Source organism: Phocoena phocoena, chromosome 4 (assembly GCF_963924675.1).
Source record: "Phocoena phocoena chromosome 4, mPhoPho1.1, whole genome shotgun sequence".
NCBI classification, from domain to species: Eukaryota; Metazoa; Chordata; class Mammalia; order Artiodactyla; family Phocoenidae; genus Phocoena; species Phocoena phocoena.
Window position 1 is genome coordinate 39,950,027 of NC_089222.1, and position 15,637 is coordinate 39,965,663.

At 36.3% G+C, this 15,637-nt stretch overlaps 1 protein-coding gene across 1 annotated transcript in view; it reads left to right on the forward strand.

Moving 5' to 3' along the window:
* The window catches only part of RSRC1 (arginine and serine rich coiled-coil 1), a 450,887-nt gene that overhangs the window by 426,744 nt on the left and 8,506 nt on the right, over positions 1-15,637 (forward strand). The gene's annotated exons all lie outside the window — the stretch shown is intronic.

Genomic DNA, 15,637 nt, shown 5'->3' on the forward strand with positions numbered 1-15,637 from the left:
CATTTTTATGCTATTAAAATATTATTTTTTAATTATATTTTCTTCTCATGGCTGATATATACAAATGCAGTTAACTTAAATATTGATTTGGTACCTAACTAATAAATTATCTGTAGATACTTTTGGGGTTTCTATATAGACAATAATATTATCTAATAATAGTGACTTTTTTGTTTCTTCCTTTCCATTTGTTATATCATGTGATTCTTTTTAAAATCTTACTGCACTGACTAGGACCACCAATACCTAATAGAAGTGGTGATAGCTAGCTAGCATCATTATCCTGTTTGTGGGCATAAAAATGTTCTTTTTACAAATACCATATGCTAATGCATATATATGGAATCTAAAAAAATAGTACTTATGAACCTAGTGGCAGGGCAGGAATAAAGACGCAGACATAGAGAACAGACTTGAGGACACAGCAGGGGAAGGAGAAACTGGGACGAAGTGAGAGAGTAGCATTGCCATGTATACACTACCAAATGTAAAATGGATGGCTAGCGGGAAGCTGCTGCATAGCAAAGGGAGATCAGCTTGATGCTTTGTGAAGATCTAGAGGGGTAGGATAGGGAAGGTGGGAGGGAGGCTCAAGAGGGTGGTGTATGGGGATATATGTATATGTATAGCTGATTCACTTTGTTGTACAGCAGAAACTAACACAACACTGTAAAGCAATTATACTCCAATAAAGATACAAAAGAGATTTTTTAATAAAAATAAATTAAAATTTTTAAAATATATATTCTTTTTAAACATTATACCATTAAGTGTATTTGCCTTACCTTTTCCATTTTGGTTTAGTTTGTGGGACAGGGGTACATTCTCTTTTTAGGTCAGAGATGTTTCCTTCCTTTCCTAGTTTGTTTTTAATCTCAAATAAATGTTGCACTTTGTCAAAGAATTTAGGTTTTTAGTTTAGTTTTTCTCCTTTAATCAGACGATGTTATGAATTACATTAACATATCTTCTAAAGTTGAACCAAATCTACGGTCCTAGGACTCATCCAACATGATTTTGATGTATTATCTTTTTTTAACATTCCTTGATTTAATCTGTTCATATATTAAATTATACATATACATGTATATATATTTGTGTACAAATAGATGTGTGTGTATTTTCCCTCTTACCCTTTTTGCATCTGCATTCATGACCTTCTACAGCTTCTCCATTTTTGTACTGTTCTTGACTGTTTTTGATAGCACGTTTGTACTAGCCTATAAAATGAGTTAAGGAGTCAGTTTGTATAACATCAGAATTATCTTTTCCTTGAAGTTTTGGTAGAATTCTTATGTAAAACCTTCTGAACCTAGTGTTTATAAAAAAAATTTTCACAAATGATTCGATTTCTCTATGAGTAGAGGACTTACTAAGACTATAAACTTCTTTTTGGTCTTTGTGGATCCCTTACTTCATGTGATCTCAGCCATACCTTTAATTTAATTTTTTTAAAAATATTTTATCTAGCATTATTTGTTCTTGTGTTCAGCACAGGTATCATTTAGAGAATATTATCCTCCATATTCTAGGAAACAGAAATCTTCATTTAAATGTCACTCCTCTTCAGTGTGACTTACCACATCACTCCATTAAAACTGCTTTTTTCAAAATCACCAATAATACTGTCTAATTTGCCAAATCTAGTGGAATTTTTCTTATCACATTCAACCTTGCAGCAGCATTCAGTGCAACTCACCACACTTCTTCTTGAAACATCCCTTTTTTCACTTAAAATACGGCATGATACTTACCTGATTTTGCTGCCAGCCCTAGCCAGCCCTTCCTTCTACCCAGTCTGCAAGTGTTTGTATTCACTAGAACTCAGTTCTTTTCTATCTCTTTTCTCCTTGAGTGAATTTATCATTTTCCACTGGAGTAAATGCCTTGTATATGCTTATTACTTCAAAGTTTATATCTTCAGCCCAGACTTTCTCTTTTGAACTCCAGACTTAAAGAGACTTTCTTTTTAAAACCTACAAGCATCTCAAAGTCATCATCTTTAAAACTGAACTCTTAATTCCACACCCAAGTCTTCTTTGTCTTAGTAAATAGCACTACTGTTTATCTAGTTACTTGATCCAGAAACTTGAAAGTCAGCTTGATTCTTCTCTTTGCCTCACTCTGTACAAAATTAGTGTCTATTCTTTATTTAAAATATGTCCCCATCTTATGTCACCCCTGATCTGCGTAGTCATCATCTCTTGCCTAGATCCCTGTAATAGCCTCACAATTAACTGGTTTCTCTACACTCTCTTGATGTGCTAGAGAATGACCATTGGCTACTTTAGACTGAGTGCTGTGGGAAGGCCTCCTTGAGCTGGCATTTAAACTAAATCTGAACAAAAAGCAACTTGCCATGCAAAGATCATTCTAGGTGGAGGGAGCAGCTTCTCTAAAGATCCTAAGGGGGAAGCAAGTTTAGAATGCTTAAGAATGCCAATGTGGCTAGGACAAGCGTTAGAGATTTGGTTGAAGAGTTTAGCAGGGGGCTTCCCTGGTGGCGCAGTGGTTGAGAGTCCGCCTGCCGATGCAGGGGACACGGGTTCGTGCCCCGATCCGTGAATATCCCACATGCCACGGAGCAGCTGGGCCCGTGAGCCATGGCCGCTGAGCCTGCGCGTCCGGAGCCTGTGCTCCGCAACAGGAGAGGCCACAACAGTGAGAGGCCCGCGTACAAAAAAAAAAAAGAGAGAGTTTAGCAGGATCCAGATTACGTAGGATTTTGTCACTAAGAGTATGGAGTTTGAATTTTATTCTAAAAGAGACAGGAGCTAATGGAAAGGGATAGTTTAAATTTAGGGGGTAAGAGAGAAAAATCAAGGTCTGGAGTTTGGTAATGATGTTAGGACCTAAAAATTTGAAGGTCATAAGCATATAGATGGTATTTAGAGCTATGGGTCACCTAGAGAGAGAAAAAAAGATAGAGAAGAAAAATGGGCCCAGTCTGAGCACTGGGGCACCCTAACATTTAGAGGAGCCTGTATAGGAAAATGAGGAATTGTGACCAGTGGGGAAAAAGAAAGCCTTGAGTGTAAAGTGTCATGGAACCCAAATAAAAAAGTTTCAAGAATAAGGGAGTTGTCACCTCTGTTGAGTAATGGGTCAGAAAAGAAATAGAAATAGAATTCTGCTCCTATAAAGGTCATCACTTAGTAGTTTCCAGGACAATGAAAAGCTAGCTTTTATGGGGCTTCCCTGGTGGCGCAGTGGATGCAGGGGACACGGGTTCGTGCCCCACTCCGGGAAGATCCCACATGCTGCGGAGCGGCTAGGCCCGTGAGCTGTGGGCGCTGGGCCTGCGCGTCCGGAGCCTGTGCTTCACAACGGGAGAGGCCACAACAGTGAGAGGCCCGCGTTACCGCAAAGGAAAAAAAAAAAAAGCTAGCTTTTAAGTACTCTGTAGAAATTCTTGAGAGCAATAAATAAGTATCTACCATTTTCCAAAGAGAGAGAGGGAGTCTTCAAGGAGCTTCCCTCCCCAATAAAGAAATGCCACATTCTTTAGCAATAGTAACCTGTGTTCAGCTCATCATTCAACAAATACCTGCTAGAGTCTTTGTGAATGCTTAGTATGACCCCAACACTTTTCTTGTTAGACTTTCAAACATCATTCACGCTCTTTGGCACATTGCTACTTTATAGCAAAATTTCAGTATGGTTGATAACCTTTTGGACCAGATCCGATTCTCTTCGAGCTTAAAGCTTTGCAGTATCTCTGACTGGACAGTCACAGAGAAATAAATATATTCTCCCTCGCAATCAGCATATGAAGGAACAAGTAAACTTGTTTTACAAGGAACCTTCCAGTCAGTCATCACTTCTGAACAAAGACTTTTTGCCGTGAGTAATTATCATTTAAGGTAGTAACTGGCTTTACGAATGTGTTTATTACAAAACAAGATTTTTAGAAAGACAGCAGGGAGACATTGAAATTTATCTTTTAAATCCATTTTCTGCCTATTTCAGTAAAGTGGCTTTCTGACGTGTTAGACAGTAATTGCTTCCGGGTACTTGTTTTACTGTCTGGCTAATCACTGTCTCATTGCTTCTGGATTATTGACCTCCTATATCCATCTGGCTGCCAGGATCAAGCCCTGAGTCAGCCTGTAAAAACTCTTCTTGAAATGTTTTAAATTAATTGTGGATTTGCAGTGGTTTCATTTTCAAAGGTTTATTTTTAGTGCTGATATTATGATATCCATTTTGTGATTATTAAGTGAATTCAAGCAGGCCTGGAAGTGTTTATGTGTGTATGTATTTGTGTGTATATATAAAATTTATATTTTATTTTTATTTATTTATTTTTAACATCTCTATTGGAGTATAATTGCTTTGTAAATGGTGTGTTAGTTTCTGCTTTGTAACAAAGTGAATCATGTATCCCCATATCTCCTCCCTCTTGCATCTCCCTCCCACCCTCCCTATCCCACTCCTCTAGGTGGTCACAAAGCACCGAACTGATCTCCCTGTGCTATGTGGCTGCTTCCCACTAGCTATCTGTTTTACGTTTGGTAGTGTATATATGTCCATGCCACTCTTTCACTTCGTCCCAGCTTACCCTTCCCCCTCCCGGTGTCCTCAAGTCCATTCTGTACATCTGCATCTTTATTCCTGTCCTGCCCCTAGGTTTTTCAGAACCATTTTTTCTTTTTCTTTTTAGATTCTACATATATGTGTTAGCATGCGGTATTTGTTTTTCTCTTTCTGACTTAACTTCACTCTGTATGACAGACTCTAGGTCCATCCACCTCACTACAAATAACTCAATTTCGTTTCTTTTTATGGCTGAGTAATATTCCATTGTATATATGTGCCACATCTTCTTTATCCATTCATCTGTCAATGGACACTTAGGTTGCTTCCATGCCCTGGCTATTGTAAATAGAGCTGCAATGAACATTGTGGTACATGACTGTTTTCGAATTATGGTTTTCTCAGGGTATATGCCCAATAGTGGGATTGCTGTGTCGTATGATAGTTCTATTTTTAGTTTTTTAAGGAACCTCCATACTGCTCTCCATAGTGGCTGTATCAATTTACATTCCCACCAACAGCGCAAGAGGGTCCCCTTTTCTCCACACCCTCTCCAGCATTTATTGTTTGTAGATTTTTTGATGATGGCCATTCTGACTGGTGTGAGGTGACACCTCATTGTAGTTTTGATTTGCATTTCTCTAATGATTAGTGATGTTTAGCATCCTTTCATGTGTTTGTTGGCAATCTGTATATCTTCTTTGGAGAAATGTCTATTTAGGTCTTCTGCCCATTTTTGGATTGGGTTGTTTGTTTTTTTGCTATTGAGCTGCATGTGCTGCTTGTATATTTTGGGGATTAATCTTTTGTCAGTTGCTTTGTTTGCAAATATTTTCTCCCGTTCTTCCCAGTAAGTTTTATTTCATTAATCTTTATGCCACATTTGCACCCTTTCTCTAGCTAGTGGGTGACCAGAACGTAACAACTTGCAAACAAAGGCAAAAGCATTACTGGGGTTATACAAAGAAGAGAGTTGCAGATTTTTTTTTTTGTCTCCTCTGCACCTAGGAGTGAGCATAACCAATGCTTTTGGGGGACTATAGGAGGGTATATCTTTCCACTTTCTCTCGGATGGAGGACTGAGTGGATACGCTGTCTCTGGTTTCAGTATTCATTTATGGAAAATTTGTCTTATTTTACTGTCATCCTCTAATAAACTGATGCATTCACTTTGCAAAATAAAAGACTATGGAGTTATTACATGCACTTATAAACACACTTTTGGGTAAATGGTTCTTCTGATCTTCCATTACTCTTCATTTTCGTCTCATTAATTTTCAGGTTTCAACACAAGTTTTTTAAAATAAGGATTTAAACATAAAACAGTAACCCTAGATAAAGAACTAAGGGATTTTGATATTTTGTAGTTATTCTTTCTGTTTTTAGTAGTTTTTTGACCCTTACAAGTGTGTATATTAGTCACTATTAATATTCTTATTTTCTCTAATTTGTTATAAAAACATAACTTTACTACAATGATGCAGTACTTTTTAATCATGAGAAACTGTAAGAATATCTTTATATTAAACCCAAAATACAGTATGAATATGAGATCTTATTTTTATATTAACATCTATATTTTATAACATATGTGGTATGTGTGTGTATTTATTTAGGTACACTTTACATTTATATGTTCACGCAGATTTTATATAGAGACATTAAAAAAAACAACAGGCATAGCATTTGGGTGTTCATGGATGTTCGTTATATACATATATATATATGTATGTATGTGTATATATGTGTATACACACACACACACACACACATATATATATATGTTATTGGGGATGCAAAGATATAAAAGATAGAATAACCTAGTAATTGCCTTTAAGATCAGAGTACAAAGCATTAGTTTGGATTTTACAAGGCCAGCCAGCAACAAAAGAGCAGTAATTTATGAGCTCAGCGTAAAAGAATAGCATAATTGCATTAAAAATTAATGCTAATGAACACTAAAATGGGGAAGGTGGTTATGATGAAAGTTTGTATTCATCTTCTCTGGTTTGAATGATGGCTAGTGGCTTGATTAATGGCTTAATTTCTATCAATTAGCGGGGAAAAATCTCCTGTGAGACAAGGGTAAATTGAGCATTGAATTACATATCTTGCTTTTGTGTGCTAAGAAAAAAGAGCTGCGTGTCTCTGATATTAGCCACAGTGACAAATGTGGTGTGCCCTGCGATGTCTGCATTAGCTCTCCTGACAGGCAAGTTGTGTGTGGTTATGGGGTGTTTGGAGATGGCTGGCAGACAGCATTCAATTCAAGTTCCTTAGAAACATACAACTCTTCCATCTACAGAATTTTAATTAAAGAGTCAATAAGAATTCTGGAATTAAAATGGATAACAGATAACAACTTCAGAGTCTGTATTCTCTGTTAATCCAGTATACTTCAAATTATATTCCTTTCTTCTATCCTATTAAAATAAGAAAACTTCCAGTATCTTTAGCTTTGTTGGAATTATTACTTACCACTATTGAAAGTGGATTTGACTACCCATGTTTATTACATTTGAGAGAAGCATAAGGCAATAGTCTGTGTAGTTCGTCTGCATAGTGGTTGTTTGTTTAGCCAAATTCTCAGAAACCATTCTAGTTTTTTGTAGCAACAATTGATGCACAATAAATAAGAACAGCTCTAAAGTAGTAATTTACCATTCAGGTTGTCTTCAGGCTTAAATGAAAGAATGATAGGTTTTCTAAAATCTTTATTTCTTTTATTCATTAATAAAGGTTTTCAGAGTGTGACATATGTAATTCTTTAAAAATTTCATCGAGTATGAAAGATTCCAAAAATATACGCCTGTAATCTAGCTCAAGATAACGCCAGAAAACCAAGACAATATATATGGCATCTCCTCCAGAAATAAAGCTACGTTGTATTTTACTGAATGTATAAGCATTAAAATGCAGAATAAGAACAATACCAAGAACATTTATTATTCTAGTAAATGGGTAAGAAGGAAGAAAAATACATGTTTCTTGGCAGGAGTGGGTAAAGAATTTATTTGACTAGGAAATAATGACTGGATCACAATTCAGGGATTGGATCCCATTTCTTCCACCAACTAGCCCAGTGACCTTGGCCGAGTTACTTAGCCTCAGTTTCTCATCTGTACAATGAAAATAATAATAGTACTATCTCTTATGGTTATGACAGTTAAAAGAGGTAATCCATGTGACGTGCTTAGCACTCAGTGCCATAAATGTAAGATTTTGTTACTGCCGTGATTACTGCTTCTGCTGCCATAACAGCTCATCTGGCCTTTTTAACAACCATTTAAAAGAAAAATTAGCCTCTATGACCTTCCTCACTAGAAAGGCATCCCAGATATTGATGATCAAATATACACCTGTTTTAAAACATGATTTCTACCACATGACTACCATTTTAGGGAGTGTGTGGTTGTAGAAATCCATTAGGATTCTATATGGTCAGAAATTGAGGTTTATATACCAACTTTTTAGCCGACTTCCGTGTCTCAGTACAATTACTAAATCAGCCCTCTAGTCCTGTTACTAGTAATAGCTCTCAGTTACTAAGTGTTCTTAATGCTTCCTCAGCCCTGTGCTGAACACTAGTGTCAACTCCCAGATTTTCATGACTTGTTCCTTCACATGATTCTTCTTTCTGCTGAAATCACCATGTCAGGAGTTCTTTCCTGGTTACCCCATCTGAGATAGCCCCCCTTTCTCCTTTGTAGCCCTCTACCCTGCTCTATTTTCCTTGATATTATATTGTTTATTTACATGTTTATTATTCGCTTCTTCCATTGAAACATAAGCTCCATGAGGAAAGAAAGAAACTCTTGTCTCTAAACCCTGGTATGCAGAACAATGCCTGAGTGTGCTCAAATACTTGGAAGTAGGAAAGGAGAGAGAAAGGGAAGGAATAAAGGAGGGAGGCAACCTCTCAACCATCCTACGATGTTTCACCTATTATCCCCATGCCACAGAGGAGAGAACTGAGACCACCACAACGCACTTGCCCAAGGTTACAAAGCTAGTAAGTAGAAGAGACTGTTCAATCCAGATAGTCTGAACCCAGAGCTGTTAAAACTAACCACTTAGAGACATTTAATTTCTTAAAGTTACAAAACCTTTTATAATTTGACATTTCTCCCCCATAATGTTTTTTAATGGTTATTTTAATGCCCCTTAATTTTTAAGTTTTCAACAAATGTTTATTGACTGCTTACTAAATAATAGAGTATACTATACTAACTCCTGGAGTTGACACAGAAGGGTATGTCCCCTCTGCCCGGGGAAATGAAGCTTTTGCTCATGAAGAAATTAATATCAGTGGGAGTTAACATATGCTGAGAGCCAAATGAATTATAGAAGAGGCCCCTTTTCTCAGAGGTGGCAAGGGAAGTGACAGGGAGGATTCAGAAAAGGTAAGAGCATTCTAGGTGAGAGGAACTAAATGAGGTGGAATTTGTGTGGATTTTCAGTATGGATTTTGTTTTTCATAAAACCTAGTCTGATGCTCAATTCACTTGCACTTATTAAAATGTTTATCAGAAATTCTTCACTGGTTCAGTCACATTAAATTTATTCTTATTACTTAATTTGACATGGAAAGCAGTTTGTTATGAGTTTGTCTTGGACCCCATCCAAGGGGGGGTTGTTATTAGAGACACTCCAGGAGCCTCACTGACATATATAACTTGGTACTGTATCATAAGCTTCCAGAAGGCTGATAGACAAGCCACATTCTACTTAAGAAGTTTTCTCATCTTTCACGTTATTTGTGGATATCAGTTCTGGAAATTGGTGCCCAGGGATATGAGATTTATGAACAACCTTAAAATGTTACGGTTGGATGGCTTTCTAATATATGTTTTATATGTTTTAATGAAAGAAACTTATTTAAAATACACTGTTTTGAAGGGAAAGCAGTGGCTATATTTCATTAAAATTTGTGTTCATGAGGAGTTGCTTTAACTTTAGAATTCCAAGTGAGCTTTATGGTATGTTTTATTTGTCTACAGATTTTATTGAACAGCCATCTCCATTTACTTATTTATTGAATAGCCAGTTTGTTATTGTTTGCTTTTTTTCTTTCGTTCTTGCAAAGCACTTGAAAGTGCTTTATTTTTCAAAGACTTTGTTTTCAGTGTCTATATTGTACCATAAAAGGAAATTTTGCAGATATTTCCATTCTTGACTAAAATTTGAATCCATTTAAACTGAAAATAAGATCTTCTCTTGTATTATTCATGTATTTGTAGCAGTAGTATTAGTATATAAATTTTTTTTCCCCTTGGGAGAGAAAAGTGGCATAAGTAACTCAATAACTATGAAGCCAACCAACCCAAACTCTTTGTAATATAAAATGCATTTTAACTTTGGGGAAATTCATAAATTATTAATATTCAAAAGTAGTCATTTGGAGATGAGATTTTGATGTGTAAGGTACCTTTCATGAAACTCATGTTGTCACTTAGCCCATTACATTTTGGGTAATAGTGCCATCTGCTGTTCTCTGCCTAGCATTGCTGCCAGTTTAGAGAGGTTGGCTTGTTGGTAATCTACAAATGGTGTACATATTTAAATTTTGCCTTTTCAAATAAAAGGTTTATACTGAACCTTGTCATCTTTATCTACTAATCTTAAATTTGTGTACCTTTTGATAACACAGAAAATTCTGTAAATGTGTCATGTGAAATTGTCAAATATAACTCAAAGTAGCAGGTGAACCTAATTTTTATAATATAACATCAACAGTAACTAATAAAATATTTGATTTTAATTTTTAATCATAAAAAGAACAAAATAATTGTCCATGTAGTGAGTTATTGACTTTTTTAGTCTGTAGTGACTTAGCTTTCTGACTCCATTATTTTCTCTTTTATTATGAAATATGAAATATTCTACGGACATCTTGCAAGCAACCTATGGAAGTCATTTTGTTTACCAATAATGTAAAGGCATCAAAAAGCATCAAGTGCAAATAGATATGTTTACTTCATGTTTACCATGTTAATGTTTAGAAACATACTGTAATTTTTTTTAATTTTTATTTATTTATTTTTGGCTGCGCATGGGCTTTCCCTAGTTGCGGTGAGCGGGAGCCACTCTTCGTTGCAGTGCGTGGGCTTCTCATTGTGGTGCATGGGCTTCTCGTTGTGGTGTCTTCCCCTTTTGCGGAGCATGCGCTCCAGGTGTGCGGGCTTCAGTAGTTGTGGCTCTCGAGCACAGGCTCATTAGTTGTGGTGCACGGGCTTAGTTGCTCCACGGCATGTGGGATCCTCCTAGACCAGGTCTCAAACCCGTGTCCCCTGCACTAGCAGGCGGATTCCTAACCACTGCACCACCAGGGAAGCCCCAGAAACATCCTGTAATTTTTATTCTCCCAGTAACTTTATCACTTGTTTTCATTTTTACCTCATGGCTGATGATTACAGTATACTTTGTATGCTAGGCATTCATGCCAAGCATATAAACAATAACTAGGGGACTTCCCTGTTGGCGCAGTGGTTAAGACTCTGCACTCCCAATGCAGGGGGCCTGGTTTGATCCCTGGTCAGGGAACTAGATCCCACATGCATGCCGCAACTAAGAGTTCACATACCACAACTGAGGAGCCCACATGCCGCAACTAAGGAGCCAGCAAGCCCCAACTAAGAAGTCTGCCTGCCACAAATAAGACCAGACGCACCAAATAAATAAATAAATGTTTAAAAATATATATATAAACAATAACTAGTTTAAATTCACATTCTTCCCAGTCTTAAAATTGGTACAGAATTTTTAAATGACAAATTGGCATGTTAAACTTAAGAGCCTGAATGTAAAACAGTTTACTATAGGGTCTTCCCTGGTGGTCCAGTGGTGGTTAAGACTCTGCGCTCCCAATGCAGAGGGCCTGGGTTCAATCCCTGGTCAGGGAACTAGATCCCGCATGATGCAACTAAGAGCCTGCCTGCCACAACTAAAAGATCCCGCATGCCACAATGAAGATCCTGAACGCGGCAATGAAGATCCTGCGTGCCACAACGAAGACCAGGCGCAGCCAAACAAACAAACAAACAAATAATAAATAAATATTTTTAAAAATAAAATAAAACAATTTACTGTATATTATTGATGTGTTTTATTCTGCTTCCCAAAATGACAGGGTTATACTTAAGACATAGATTTGTGGACATTGATCTTAGAATTTTGAGTATGAAGCAGTTCAAAACATTTTTTATGCCTGTTTTCAGACAGCATGGAGCTGAGCTATTTATAAGGCTAAAAATGAAATCTCCCATGCATCTTTCAAATTTTAATTTATAATCTACAAGCAATAAATGCTGGAGAGGGTGTGGAGAAAAGGGAACCCTCTTGCACTGTTGGTGGGAATGTAAATTGATACAGCCACTCTGGAGAACAGTATGGAGGAGCCTTAAAAAACTAAAAATAGAACTACCATATGACCCAGCAATCCCAGTACTGGGCATATACCCTGAGAAAACCATAATTCAAAAAGAGACATGTACCACAGTGTTCATTGCAGCACTATTTACAGTAGCCGTAGCCAGGACATGGAAGCAACCTAAGTGTCCATTGACAAATGAATGGATAAAGATGTGGTGCATATATTCAATGGAATATTACTCAGCCATGAAAAGAAATGAAATTGAGTTATTTGTAGTGAGGTGGATGGACCTAGAGTCTATCATACAGAGTGAAGTAAGTCAGAAAGAGAAAAACAAATGCCGCATGCTAACATATATATATGGAATCTAAAAAAAAGAAAAATGGTTCTGATGAACCTAGGGGCAGGACAGGAATAAAGACACAGACATAGAGAATGGACTTGAGGACACGGGGAGGGGGAAGGGTAAGCTGGGACTAAGTGAAAGAGTAGCATTGACATATATACACTACCAAATGTAAAATAGTTAGCTAGTGGGAAGCAGCCACATAGCACAGGGAGATCAGTTCGGTGCTTTGTGACCACCTAGAAGGGTGGGATAGGTGGGGTGGGATAGGTAGGGTGAGAGGGAGACGCAAGAGGGAGGGTATATGGGGATATATGTATACATATAGCTGATTCACTTTGTTATACAGCAGAAATTAACACAGCATTGTAAAGCAATTATACTCCAATAAAGATGTTAAAGAAATTTAATTTGTATATCACTCTCTTACTCTTTAATTTAAATATCACATTCTTTAATTTAAATATCACCAGTAAAATGGTTCCCACATTGAAAGGTAAAAGCTATGTTGGTTTATTTTCATATTGTAAGTCAAGCAGACAGGCTTTCCCCTATCTGCCCTGTCACTTTGTTAGTCCTGAAGTGATCTTTAAAGAAACACAAAGATAATGTTCTGTGTTTCCTCTAATCTTTCTCCTTCCTTCCTTTGCAGTTTCTCCAGTGCTATTTTGTTAAATATACTGGCCCTTTGGCCAGCTTCTGTGATAACACTTTTATTTGTATTAGGAGCTGGTTGTATGCCCATATTTAAAGCTACAAACACTGCAAGCTTTAGACATCAAGTACTGTTTGTGAGCTCACCTCTGACATTTAATACTAATGATGTGCTTTGTAAATCCAAATGAGGGAATATGTTAGAGAAAAAATCCGAGGGGTCAAACAGTTGATACATATGAGACATCATCCTGAAGTCAGAAATATTGTTTTTGGTTGGGAACTAATGATTGTGAAATAATTGTGAAACTAACACCTACACAAACAAATGTGTTTTCATGTTGACCAGTTAAAGTTGAATCACTTGGAATGGTATCCATTATGATTTTTCTCTGCTATATTAATGCCATTATACATGTAACTAGTAAAAATATTATCCTCTGGTACGGCACATGTTAATAAGTTAGCTGGGCAGAGAGTCTTCTCTCATTTCACATGCTCAGTTAGTACATTGCATAATTAAAAGGAGCTTTTATTCTAAAGCATGTGGAACTATTTGCTCTTCCATGACACTCTGACAGTGTTTGCTTTTTATATAGGAAAATATATTCTTCCAAAGATGTGAGTGTTGGCTGTGACAGCTGTTACTTCCAAACATTCCATGCAAGATTTCTCACCTGAGAAAAGACTGGTTACAGCTGTCAGGGACACATCTCAGAAGCACTGTCTTTCTCTTAAATAAACTGGAACTTGCATAAGACTATATGCTTATAATTTGTGATTGGCCAAAAATTGAAGCAGAGATGTTTCATAAAATGTTAATTTTTATTGAATGTGTTAGACCAGATTTCATACTGTCTATATCATTTAACCTTTTCAACTTAGTATGTAAAAATTACTTTGATGCAAATAACTCTACCTTGTTAAACCAGTTATTATAGTTTTTTTTAAATAAATTCAGTTATTATTCATACAGGCTAAAACCCTGGCATTTTTAGATGCCTTAGCTGAGTATTCAGTGGCTCCTAATTCAGGTGTGTGTTCGTTTCAGCTTAGACCAAGAGTTTAAACAGTAAGGTTGTGAACCATAATGTTGCATTTTTCTTGCCCAGCTAGCATGTGAAAAAAAAATACAAAAGTATGAAATGATACATGCCTGTGGCTATTTATTAAAGCACTAACTGTAAAAACAAAGGACTTGAAACAACTCAAATGACCATCAACAGGGCATTGGTAGGAAAAAACTATCATAAAACCATAAAATAGGTTACTGTATAGCTGTAGCATAAAATGAGGAAGTCTCTATACTGGAAAACATAGTGTTAAAAGTGAGAGAAGTAATATACATAGGAACGTATAGTATGATAATTTTGTGTAAGAAAGAAGAGAATATGTATACTTATATTTTCAGAAATAAGTAATGGAAGGATAAAAATCAAAACCTAATAAAAAATGGTTACCTATGGACTGGGGGAATGGGATAGGAAAGGAAACCTAGACTTCTCTGAATGATGTTGTTTTAATTTTGACTTTGAAAGCATGTAAGTGTTTTATGCAATTAAAAAACAAATATTAATTATGAAAACAGTAGAGCAAAACAAGATTTAAAAAAAAAAAACTGAAACAAATGAACCTAACTATATATCAAGTTGGTAGCATAATCACATGGAGAATCATTTCAAGTGACTTTAGAGTATAGTGTTTTGACAATTCATCAGTGGAATAAATCCTAAGATCAAAAAGAGCCATAAAGAAATTTTAAACTATTAATTCATCTTGTTAATAGTAATATTTGTCTTATTATTTTGAAACTAATATATATTCAACTCACATATTAGGAAAAACAACTAAGTACTTTTGATCACATCATTAAGGCCTAATATTCTTAGAGTAAGAGAAAAGATATACAAATATAACTCACATTCGATTTTCTTTTCTAAATGTATGTATTTCCTACCCCACCCACTGAAAAAGCTGAGAAGCGGTGACAATCCAGTAACAACAAACACCCCTACTGCTCAGGTTACTGTCTTTAAGTATCATTCCCCACTAAAAAGAATCCAGGCCCTTTGGAGAAATGGCTGATTTCAAGTCTGAGACAGGAACTGTACAGGATGAACCTGGAACATCTTATCACACTTTAACAAAAGAGATCATATCAAAAGGATGCAGGGACCAACATGAAGAGGCTCCCACTACCCAAAGGTAGAATCAAAATATGAAAATGACTACGACGGACTGAAGTACATTACATATATAAATATTCATGAGCTCATAATGGTCATCTTTGGACCAAAATTGATAAATTAAGGGAAAAAATTAAATATTTATTCTGCCTTTTCCTCTAGACTATATTTCACAGTTACAAAGTAGTCGATGAAGGAAGTTCTTCGAGTCACAGCTAATAAATGCAGGACAAATAATAGAATTAGAAAAAAATGACCATTTTGCAATGTCTTAATAAAATAATGGAGCTAAGCAACAAACATTGTCTGCTAAAACCATGAAGTGAAAGGTTGGTGGAGAACTAGGGTCAGGCTGACATCACCTTGGACACACTGATCAATCCTAACATCGTTAGAAGTGGGAGAAGCACATCCTGATATGATGTAATAGGAATTACATAGCACCACCTGTGATGTATTCTTCACCAAAAGAAATTGAACCTGAATCTTATCCCTGTCTAGATCTAACTGCTGGTTTACACAAAATATGAAGGACAGAAGAAC